A 10,340-nucleotide genomic window follows, 5' to 3' on the forward strand; every position below is an offset into this window, starting at 1 on the left:
ACATTTTATTTTACTGCAGAGGTCCTACGAGGATGTCAGGGCTGGGATTCAGAGAGCTCAGCAGCTAGTTGTACCAGGAAGAGAGTATGCTACATTGTTTGGATGTCACCGTGGCAGACAGCTGTTGTCACAGCATCTTGGATTCTGTTGGAAAAGCCCTCACAGAAAGCCAGTTCAGCTCCACAGAAGGTGGCACTCAGAAGCTAACGCTGCTGCAGCCAGAACTTTCTGATACCAGCTTCCTGGCAGCACTTTGCAATTCCAGTTCAAACCACCTAAGCAGGCCAGTTGTTGACGGCAGGTCGTTGAGAGAATTTAGGTGGCATCCAGATGCAGTGATATAATGACATACTTTGCTACTTTCCCTCACACAGCACCAGTTACATCCCAGTAACAGGCCAGCCCTCAAATTTGGTCCAGAATTGTTGGATGCTAGTGTACAAAGATTGCACCACTACTGCTCGGTGATATAGAGAAGCAGCATGGAAATACCAATCAGACTTTATGTACATGTTAAAATGTCTCTTACAATGTTTGCCTTCTTATTTTTTGTTATAGGGTAACCCAAGCAGCTCTGTCACAGAACAACTTGAAGTCGAAGCACAAGCAGAGCTCCAGGTTCTGCACCCCAAAGTAAGAGAGGAATCCTGCATCTGAGCAATGTATAATGCTCTTTGACCTCTTCATAAACTAAAGATTTATTTATTTCTCAGAATCCTGTAGATGCCTTCAGAAAGCAGCATTTAACTACATATCAGGGACCTATTGGACAGACCATATTCGCAGAAGTGTCTCTGCAGTGCACACAGACTGTACCACTTAGCAAAACAGGATGTTGAAATAAGAAAGGGACAGAACAGGAAAAGGTCTACCTGAGAAGCTGAGAGAAATACACGCTCTTAATATACCTTACAGAAAAAACCAATACGCTGTTTGCTCATTGCCTAGATTTTGAGGGTCTGCTGGGTTGTTTCTAGGTGGAGAAGAAATCATGTGCATCAGCAAAAGCGTTTCTTGATACACCTCTGTCTTTTGTTCCAGTCCCATTTGCCTACACACTGTGGAACTGCACAAAGACAGGGGGTCTCCCCGTAGAGAAATTGGAGTCTGCCTTTGGAGCAAGTGCTGTCTCTTGTCCCTTGCCAGGCAATGCTCCCAGCTCTTCCCATGGACCTTCCTGGCGGCAGCTCCACAGCTCTCCATCCCCTTTTTCAAACAAGTCATTTGAAAGCTAATGGTACCTTGTGTCAAGGCTGTGGCTTGGGGCACGGGCTTCTAGTCCTCTCCCACTACAGGAAAGAAAGTGTAATTCCTTCATCATTAGGTCAGACTGGGGATGATTTACGTATCCATCTATGCCTGTAATTAAAAACATAATGCTAGGAAAACATTAACTATAATAATAAAGTGTGTAATGAAGTAAGAGCATTCTTAATGATGTATCCATCCCTGTACGTACAGAAAGGTCTGCGCTTAGATCACACAGGGCTTTCTTCCCTGACTCCTTTTGCCTTTCCAGAGTTAGCTATGTGTAAAATGTTAATTTGGCATCAGTTGGCACAGGTAGAGGTCTCTATGCTAAGTGTGAAAGACACAGGGAACAGACACTTTTCTCTCATTCCTGACATCAAAATGCAAATTCCTCCTTTGGACTTCCGTGCAAACCGGAACTCGAGTCAGTGCCTTGTTTGTGATGGTGCCACATAGGGATGCTTCAGAGGAACATGTTAAGAACATCCCCAAGAATCACAAAATCTTTGAGGTGGGAAGGGACCTCTGAAAATTGCCTGGTCCAACCCTGGTCAAAGCAGGATCAGCTAGAGCAGGTTGCTTAGGGCTGTATCCAGTCAGACCTTTTAATATCTTATCTTCAAGGACAGAGACCCTGCAGCCTCTCTGGACAACCTGTTCCAGTGTTCAACCCCCTGACACAGTAAAAAAAAAAATATTTTCTTATGTTCAGACAGAATTTTTTGTGTTTCATCTTGTGCCTGCTGCCTCTTTTCCTTTCACTATATGCCATGGAGAAGTGTCTTCTTTACTGCCCCCCATCAGGCATTTATACACATTGATAAGGTTCCCCTGAACCTTCCCTTCTCCAGGCTGGACAGTCCCAGCCCTCTCAGCTTTTCCCCGTATAAGAAACACTCCAAGCACTTAATTCTTTTTCTGGCCCTTTGCTGGACTTGGTCCAATAGCCTGTGTCTGTCTTGTACTGGGGAACCCAGGACTGGACACCACTCCAGGTGTGGCCTCACCAGTGCTGAGCAGAGGGGAAGGATCATCTCCCTTGACCTGTTGGTGATGCTTTTCCTAATGCAGCCCAGGAGCTGTTGGCCTTCTTTGCCACAAGGCCACACTGCTAGCTCACGTCCAGCTTGGTGTCCACCAGGACACCCACAGGTCCTTCACTGCAAAGCTGCTTTCCAGCCTCTCAGCCCCCAGCCTGTACTGGTGGCACGGGGTTATTCTTGCCGAGGGACAGAGCTTGGCATTTCCCTTTGTTGAACTTCAGGAGACTCCTGCTGGCCCATTTCTCCAGCCTGTTGAGGTCCCTTTGAATGGTAGCACAACCATTTGGAATAATCTGCCTTATGCAGAGGGCTTTTCCTGATACCAAAAAGTTAGAGGTTGACTTAAATCTTGAAGGTACAAGGCATCATTACCTTGAAAAATTCAAGCACCCCTCTTGGTCATATGAATGTCTAAGGATTCTGAGAAGTATTTAGCTACATGCGGATCAATGTACCACCAGTATGAGATCACTGCATCACTCAAAAGTCAAAACTAGCAAATCATGAGAGCTTTTTTCAAAGAAATAAAACCTTTAAGGAATTGCCACAATTTCTCTAGAGGTAATACCTTTTCCAAAACACTTAAATCCACAAGTTTTTTTCAACAATCTGCTGAGACTGCTTCTGTAACACTCCAGCTTTAAGGCCAGGAGGTGTCCTGGCCTGGTAGCTGTCTGGTAGGGTGCCATAAATACTTAAAGAATTTCCTTGAGCAGATCATCTCTCTCTAAATGTTTATAGATTTTACAGCTAGAGCATGGATCTTCAACAGTCTATGAGTAAATTCTGCTGTTAGGCATAATCTACGCTGTCCCAGCCTTTGGAGACTTTTCTTTCTAAAAGATTTTAAAATTGGAACAATTCACAATCTGTGAAAGCAAATTGTTCTTGATCTCAGTTGGGGGAGAGGGAAATTTTATACCCAGTGAAGTTACTGCTACTTCTCCATCAAACTAGGCAGAAGCTAGATTTTTTTAGGGAACTCTCCCAGAACTTGTATTATTCAATATTTTCGTTAATGACAAGAATGAAGGAACAGAGGCTGAGCTTATTAAACTTTTAGATGGCACCTTGCTGGGAAGGGCTGCAAATACTCTGGAAAACAGACTTAATACTCAAAACAGCTGTGGTTATCTGAGAAAGTCTGGAACTAAAAAAGATGTTTTTCAAAAAAGACATGCACAATTCTACAGTTACTTAGGAAAAATCAGCTATTAAAATGTAGTATACAAGGTTAGGACAAGCTACACAGGAGCTACAATGCTAGCATTGGAAGTCAGAATTTGGACTTACCATGGAAGCAAGCCCAAAATGAGCCCAAACTTCCTACAAGTCTGCAGGCTTCATCACACAGCATGTCTTTAAGAAACGGGCAATTGTTGGTCAAGAATGACAGAGACAGCTAACCATGCTGTCGGATAGAGGAATGGACTAGAAGGCATCCCAATGCATCTTTCAGTCCTGGTTTTTGAGTTTTCAGTGATGCTGTATTTGACAAGAAGAAAAGTTTCACTGTTTGTTTCAGACAGGTGGGCGGCTCTGAGCTATGCCCTATCATCACTGACAGTCTGTCTCAGTATCCCTTTTAAGACAGATCTAGTTGTCTGACAACAGGAGGTAACAAGAAAACCAACAACTACTGCTTTTGGAAGTCTCTTCCAGACGCTCTCCTCTCAGATCAGTAAAAGCCTTTCTCAAATTTTCTACCTAAATAGAGTCAAAATCAGTCTCTACCTTTTCTCTTTTACATCTCTTTAATTAGCCCTTTCTCCCGTGCTTCCTACTTCTCTTCTAGCCTTCACAATACATTTGAGTAACCAACAATGCTATCAGGAAAAGATTTATCTTGTTTTGAGGACTGAATAAGCCAAGTGCTTTTAGCCTTGTGGGTACTCTACACAACACAGCTGCTTGCAGCACATGGTCTAAGGACCTGGATTCCTAGCCCAAGGATATTCTTTCCAGTCCTGTTACAAGAAGATGTCCCAGGTTGCTGTAGAGTAGTACAAGCCGTCTATTGAACTCCGTGCCAACTGCTTCAAATCCCTTCTGGATACATGCATCTCTTGCTCCTCAGATCTTGAACGGTGGGTAATTATTCACCCTTTATAAACTGCAGGATTTACCTGACAGGTGAAGTAGAACTATTATTTTTGTAGCACGGGCAGTAACAGGAGGAACTCTGAGGTCATGTGTTTGAGTTGCTAGCTTAGTGCCCGCTACAACTTGGTGATTAGCAAAACAAAGACAATAAGGAATGTACGTTATGGTCTGCAATGGCCTTGAAAGCTTTTGAAGTCTCTGGTGTCCCTGACGACCCTTCTGTTATTTTCTTCTCTCTTCCCAGTCTCTCTCCATTTGTTTCACCTTTTATTTTTCCAAATGTATATAGAGACTGATCGACTTTTTCTACAAGCATCCCCTTTCCTGTTGGTGATAGCTCATTCAGGCTGCCCAAGTCCCTGAACTGCTCTCTAACCATCTGCTCTATGAGAACATCAGAGTAAGATGTGATGCTCTGACGTTACAGCCAATGTACTAGTCATTTAAATAGTGTAGTGGGATGCAAAGTTGCAGTGGAAGACTCAGTCTTTAAAAAAGAAGTTCAGCTCTGATAACTGTTCCAGTCAATGGAACTGCAATAGGGATTGTTAGCCTAAAGACTTTCCTCATGGCAAATTTGTCTCAGAAAGCAGGTTGTTCTCTCTCCTTAACTTATGTAGACACAGGTACTGAAGAATCCAGCTGGTTCATAGGCCAAAAGGTGTGCCAGACTGGAAAGAAGCCTACCACAAGCAAGAGGCTTAGTAAGAGAAAGGATTTTTTAAACCCCAGAGAAGTTCTGCTTTGAATTTGCTTCTCCCTGATTTTAATACAATCTTTAGCTGAACCAGAAAGAACTTTCTAGATGCCCAGCTAAGAGGGGTGTCACTGTGAAGGGAAGATCCTGCTCCTGGGAAGACATGAGCTAGTAATGCTTTGGAGACCTTCCTATCCTATTAAATATGGAATAAGAAGTTGTCCATCTTACTGCCACTTGAGACCCAGCTCTTACAAAGTTTGAAGAAACTAAACTAATCACCATTAGAAAACAAGGGTCAGTAAGTGATAATTAAGTAGCTTGGGGATCTATTAAAAAAGCCCGTACAAATCAATGTTTACACTATGTTGTTACAAATTAGCTGCGATGGGCATTGTTAAGAAACCATTTTTATAAGGCAAACACTGAATGTGTGCGCATTAGAAGAGTTCTCCCATGATTAGAAATCATAGCACAACTCATTTTATCCTGTCCCTAAATTAGAAACTTAATGCCTCAGTGTATTAGCAGAAGGAAATTCTATTACATTCAAGCAGTGTTAAGATACAGAAAGGCACAATTTTTGTGCAGCTCTGCAAAAATAAGTGGTTGGAACAAAGCTGCTCACAATTACGGTTCAATGCTTCAATGATTTAACAACTTGAATGAATTAACATCTGTGAAGTCACAAACCTCTAGGAATTCTCCAGTGATGATGGTCCACAGGAAACAAAGTAGCTGAAGCAATGACACTGGTAGTGACAAGTGCTGGGACTTTAGGAAGAACTAGAGTCCTCTCAACACTCAGCACTTCCTACATGAACACACCATTTGTTGCCAGTGAAACTAGCACCTAAGAGCTCCCGCATTCCACGTTGTTCAGGAAGCACTTCTAACCAGGAACCCCAAAGAGCTTTGCGTTACTTGCTGTCTGAGCTCTAGCTGGTTGGTGCTGTTCAGTGTGAGCCTCTGCACAATGGCACCTCCTCTGCGAGCTTCTGAAAGGTGCAGGTCCCCAGAGCTTCCCTGGGGAGCCAGGTGCAGCTGCGCCCAACTAATGGACAACAGCAAGCACATACAAAGTGTCTGCTCCCTCTAATAAAACATCCTGTTGCCCCAGATGTCCCCTGTTGTCACCTGTGCCCTCTGGAAAACCCGTACCGTGGTTAGTTAGCAAAAAGCCCACTACTTCTAACTGCTCGCCTTTCTGGACTACAGCCACTCTAACCTGACACCACCGCCGTGAAAGGCAGCAATTTACACTCTCCCACTCCCCTCCGGAATTTGGGAAACGTGAATCTATTTCTCCACAGCATGCACAACAACTTCACATGATCACAAACTCTCCACAGAGCACACCCCATCTGTAGTTGTTGTTTCTTGCTGTTACTATGCATCTATATGACTTGTGAAACACTGCCAGTCCCAGAGTACAAAATCATACCACATTTTTGTTCCGCTTTTTCTGTTTACTTATCTCATCCAACCCACCCGTACCATGGTATGAGTTTCTGCTAGCACAGATGTGACAATCCACTGCAACTGAACAGTGCCAGAAGTGCAACAGATTGACACTGCCCCCTTTCTGGCAGCGTTTCAACCTTGCCTTCCACCGGCGTGGTAGGTTTAGGCACTGGGGATTAGCTGCGATACACGTAGGCTTGTGCTGAGCTATAGTCCATTGACAGACATTATTGTTATGTATATGAAATCCACTGTTAGCAGATGCAAGCGACCTTCTCCCTTATAATGCTGTAGTGCTTTCCAGTAAAGACTGCCCAGCGATATGAAAATGGCTGCTCAGGACTCCCACATCAAGCTGATGCAAGCCTACTTCGTTAACTCCTTCTAGAGGGTGAGTGTTTTCCACCAGCATGCGCTCCTCCATTTAACATCACTTGTATTTCTGGCTATCGAGGGAGGCAGAGATGTCTCGCACTGCCTTCAGGCTCTAAATGGCTTTCTGTATCTTTATTTTCCTGCAACACTTCAAGGATCAGTTTTCTTCATGCCTCAGAGAAGTGGTATCTAAATCGTTTTAAACTGAAACAGGGACAGAATAAGCTGTGCAAATCATTTTCTAGTAGAACCTTAATTACATCCTGCAGTGTCTCATCCTCAGCAAACCACTAGCAATAAAATTCTGCATTTCATTTGAGAACCGACAGGGCTGGGTTTTTCTGTTTTGTTTTCCCCAATTGACATATACATAATCTAGCCTGGGACTTTGTTCCACAGCATTTTTGTCAAAGGCTCTAGAGAGTATGCCTGCAACTACTAAATCTTTCTCAGGTTCGCATTCAATTTGCAAGTTATACAACTGTAGCTAAAGAAAGAGACGTTCTGTTTGCAGGAAGGTGTTTGCCAGATCCCCACTGGCAATGGCAAGAAATGATTTATGATCAGTTTTAGTTAACATGGCCTCTCAAACAGATTTTTAAAAGTCTTTGCAGCCATGGCCTAATGCCAAGGCCTTTTCTGTAGGAATGTACGCAAATTTAGCTTGTGTTGGTGCCCTGTGACTCAAATGCAAAGGCAAGTGGGTACAAATATTGAATACATCCTGTTGATGAGACAAAGGACTTTTTACTTTCTGAATCTAACAGATCCCCCATGCTCCACCATTACAAATCCATGCCTTTCCCAGTTTGCTGTTTGTGCGGGGATGTGGATGACTTTTAATTCTTCACTGCATCCTTCTGTGCAACAGTCCTGCATTTTCTTAATTCCTCCGAGAAGGGTGGATCTGCCTGTTCCCTTTTTCAGGGGGTACAAATAATAGGACTTAATAGGACTAGTCCTAGGCTTAAATACCTTCCTGGCCCCATATTCATATGTGCACTTACACATACAGTTCACACTAAACAGGTGTCCGTTTTCTCTTCTGGGGCTACTACACTCTGTTGCCATCATGAAAATTTCTTTATAATACTGTCATCAGTGTCATGAGCACAGGCATCCCCTGGCACATACAAATTCCTCAAGGGATGAAACCACTGCAGTTTTTGCATCTTCTCTCAAGCACCAGATGTGGTTGGTTGGTGTTGCTCTCACAGCATGCACAAGTACTTAAACTTTGACCTTGGGCTCGAGCTACAGATGCCTTGCCCACTTTTTCTTGGATCCTCCATTGTTTCCGTTGCCTTCACAAACCCTCGGGCTGGGCTGAGGGCTGGCTTGCTGACTTCCTGCACTGGCAGACTTGAATGGGGATTCATCAAGACTGAACCCTGGGATCTCCTTCACTTGTTTTGCCCAGTCCAACACAGCAGTTCCGCAGGCCCCGCAGAGTCCTAGTCTGAGCCTTACTTAGTTCATGACCCCAGCCCTTACTGGGTGTCGCATATTCTGGTCCTACACTTCTCATGCAGTGCTCCAGTCGCTGTAACAGTTTCATAATTAGCCTCCTTTACATAAAATAATCGCATATTCAATACCAAACAACCCCAAGCCACATACTGCAGATATGGCCAGCTTTCCTGAATCCCAACAGCCACAGACCAACACCTCCACAGGGCTGCGTGTTACAGGACAGAGCTTGGAGCCAAAGAGAAAAGAAGCTCCACGAGGAGCTCATCAACAGGAAAAAATCTTGACTCTCTAGAAGCCGTGTGGCTTCTGACGGAGAAGACTGGGCTCAGCCCCAGAAGCCTTGGTAACGCCAACCACGGGTTTTGAACCTCAGCAGCCTGTGTAGCTTCCTTTTTCCCTCCTCCAAGCTTTGAGACTGCCTAAGCCTTTTGCAGCAGCCTAGCTCCACTGACCGTCAGGTGTGAATGCTGTAAGAAGAGCCACACATCAGCTACCTCTGAACTATTGGAAGCTTCATTTATAATGTCTGGGTATTTCCCCTTCTACTAGCACCACGTTTTCCAGCTGCTCATAAACCTTCTCCAGTTGTCTGTACTTCTGGAAAACTCCAGTGCAGGTAGGGTGGCCATTCTCCATATGAAAAATTCACCATTATTTGAGGAGTTCAGAAAACCCAAGAATTCCATTTGGCACAAGAGGATGAATTAAAGGAGAAACGCCCCCACCATAAGCACCCCTGCACAAGCAGACAGTAGCAATTAGAAAAGCCAGACCACAGCTCTGAGAAAAAAATCAAGATGTAGGAAGCACGTTTTCTTTAGCTCAGTCTCATAACCAGCTTGGAGAGCCAAACTCTTTCGCAAGCACCCTTCTTCTAACCTATGTTGAATATGTAAAGCAAGGACACCAGACTTACAGCCAAGTGATTTTCCACTCCAGGCACATGGAACACGATGAAAGTAAATTTGTGGGTGTTTGTGCTTGATTTGGCAGAGAAAAAAAATGAAGGAGGGACTGTGTTTGAGGGAGGGTATCAAAGATCAGAGCCAGATGCTCCTGCACAGAGCTCTGGATTTGCAGGAAATTAAGAAGGTAGAAAAGGTGAGGCAAAGGCTGTGTTTGAAGTGAGAGTCAAGGGGTTCTGAAGCTTACAACCATCCAAGGTGCTTGGGGGGAACTACAGCACATGCCAAAACCACACCACAGTGGCCTGGGGTGCTTTCATTATACAAAGCCTGGGAGAGCAGAGGCTGTAAATGTAGCTTCAAAAGGAGCTTCATCTTAAAGTCTTAGCTCTCAGGGCCTATTAAACATTTATGCTGACTACCACTCCTACTCTTTGCTTCAGAGAAAGCACCCGAAATAACCTTTGCTACAGAGCGAACTACTACAGCTCTACCAGCTGTGTAGGAGACTAGCAGGGAGCTGTGAGAAACAACCAGAAACAGTGTTGGAACAGCATGCTGATGTCTTTATTCAGTCAGCCGGGAAAGAAGCAGGAAAATCTGGTCTGGAACCTGAAAGGGAAGACAGAAAACTGTGCTAGAAATAATGGGTGGATTAGCCATGCAGAGATGGCTAAGACTGAGTGAGGCCAGTGGAGGCAAATACAGATTGGCAATTTTTGCTTTTCTCTTACTTAAGGTTCACACTTTTGGGGGAGTCTTCAGACTAGTCTCCAGTTTTGGATCTACGACTACTGCAGCTGTGAGAGAGACCGTAGAGGAAAAGGAAGGAAGCAGACCCTACGCAGAAATCAAAAGGAAGACAGGAACTCTAGGAGAAGATGGAAAGAAGCTGTTAATTCCCCTGATTTGCTTAAAAAATCTTCAGCTGTGCAACAGGAGTTTAGGATGAGACAGCCAGAAGTACTCAAAATTTTCATTCTAGGAAGCTGTTACTACTAATAGCAGGTAATAATACACACAACATTC

The sequence above is a fragment of the Falco cherrug genome, chromosome 2, assembly GCF_023634085.1.
Source record: "Falco cherrug isolate bFalChe1 chromosome 2, bFalChe1.pri, whole genome shotgun sequence".
Lineage (NCBI taxonomy): Eukaryota > Metazoa > Chordata > Aves > Falconiformes > Falconidae > Falco > Falco cherrug.